Here is a 1,951-nt window from a genome sequence, read left to right as displayed (position 1 = left end):
CAATAAACACAATTATTATAAGCTTTAGTATTCAACTATAAATGAAAAAAACCTTTTTTTCTTCATCACCAATTTTCCAATTAGCCAATCTTATATTTATAGATCAAGATCAATGCTAGTTTCATTTCCATGACCCCTAATTGCTAAAAAAAAGTCAACATGGCTTGACAACCTATTCGTGAATGGTTTTAGTCTATGATTAACATCTTTTTATCATATATTATCTTAGTTTGAACATTAAGTATGGTTTAGTGTTTACTTAATCTTGTTCAATCATGTTAAGTCATGTCCTTAAAATTAACTCACAAATAAGTTTTACAACAATTTAAAATCTTATTTCACTTTGCGAAAGGTTTCGTAAGTTAATTTAATCAAGACTAGTTGAGATACTTTCTTGATCACACAAGGTGATGAATTAATTTATGCATCTTCATATGCCTCATTTTATACCCAACAATACTTGATTGGAGCATTCTTCATTAGAACTATAAGTAAAGTCAAAGTATAACATTCATCATATAAGATTACAAGTAATCTCAAGTTAAAGGATTACTTATATAACCATCACATAAGAATCTAGCTATGACACTATGTGAACTACCATATAGCATTCTCATATTAGGTCATGTTCAGTGAACTTATTCTTATAACAAGTACCCACATGTTAGCTCAACTTTATCCAAACTTTAACTTATGAGATTGGTTGCTTGCTTCATAAGTAAGAGCAAAACTATATGCTAATCTCAACAGTTTTTGTCAATGTTCTCTTATTGATAAAATATCAACTCGAAACAATTCTTGAACATATAGTTTTTATGCAATAATAATCTCATAATTACAATCTCATTATAATTCTTTTGTAAAACTTTATTTATATTTTGAGGATTTTATCATATAAGTATCAACATTGAAAGATATGTACAAAAGCTCAATAATAAAGAAATAAGACTTTTATAAGATATCAAATATCAAAGTACTATAAATATGATAATATCTTAACCAAAATATTATTCAGCTTGAACAATAAATTCCAATAATCTCTGACTTGCATTAAAGCTAATCATTCATGTATCTAATACCATATTTGACTACATGATTACATGTTTCTGCTAGGACATAGCTTTAGTAAGAAGATAGACAATGTTATCTTCAGTGGGTACTTGTTCAATTTTAACATTAACTTTAGAAACAAAAGTCTCTAATAAGATGATATAGCCTTAATACATGTTTGGATCTTTGATGAGGCCTTGGTTCCTTGGCTTAAGTAATAGCTTTGTTGTTGTCATAATGGACTACTACTAGATCAATAATGCCAGGAACAATGCTTAGTTCAGTTATTAACCTTTTGATCCAAATGGCCTCTTTTGTAGCCTCAGATGTAGAGATGTATTAGACTTCAATTGTAGAGTCTACAGTTGTACTTTGTTTAGAACTTTTTCAACTCACTACTCTACCATTTAGACTAAAAACATAGCCACTTTGAGACTTACTATCATCCATGTCGGATTGAAAGCTTGCATCACAATAGCCCTTAAGATGAAATTCGACTCTATCATAGACAAGAAACATATCCTTAGTTCTTCTTAAGTACTTAAGAATTATTTTCATGGCCTGCCAATGACATTCACCTAGATTTGCTTGATATCTACTTATTATGCTTAAAGCATGTGAGATATCAGGTTATGTACATAGCATTGCATGCATAATGGATCTAATTACCGAAGCATATGGAACCTTATTCATGGCATATGAAACTTTATTCATGCTATTTTTCTCAATTTATGTCTTAGGACACATGTCCTTGAAAAGATTTATGTCATGCAACACTGATAAGTTTTGGATTGTTCTATGCTAAACTTTTTTAGTACTTTGTCTATGTATCAAGATTGTGAGAGACCAATCAACTTCTTTGATCTATCTTTATAGATCTTTACGCCTAGCACATATGTTA

General features: G+C 29.5%; 1 pseudogene; it reads right to left on the bottom strand.

Annotated features, from left to right (window-relative positions):
- Positions 1-1,182: 1,182 nt before the first annotated feature.
- Positions 1,183-1,743, bottom strand: LOC149520014 (secreted RxLR effector protein 161 pseudogene; annotated as a pseudogene).
- Between the last annotated feature and the right edge of the window lie 208 nt (positions 1,744-1,951).

This window comes from Durio zibethinus, chromosome 2, assembly GCF_047325235.1.
Source record: "Durio zibethinus cultivar Kanyao isolate XHJ-2024 chromosome 2, ASM4732523v1, whole genome shotgun sequence".
Lineage (NCBI taxonomy): Eukaryota > Viridiplantae > Streptophyta > Magnoliopsida > Malvales > Malvaceae > Durio > Durio zibethinus.
This window is presented reverse-complemented; position numbering and strand designations above follow the sequence as displayed.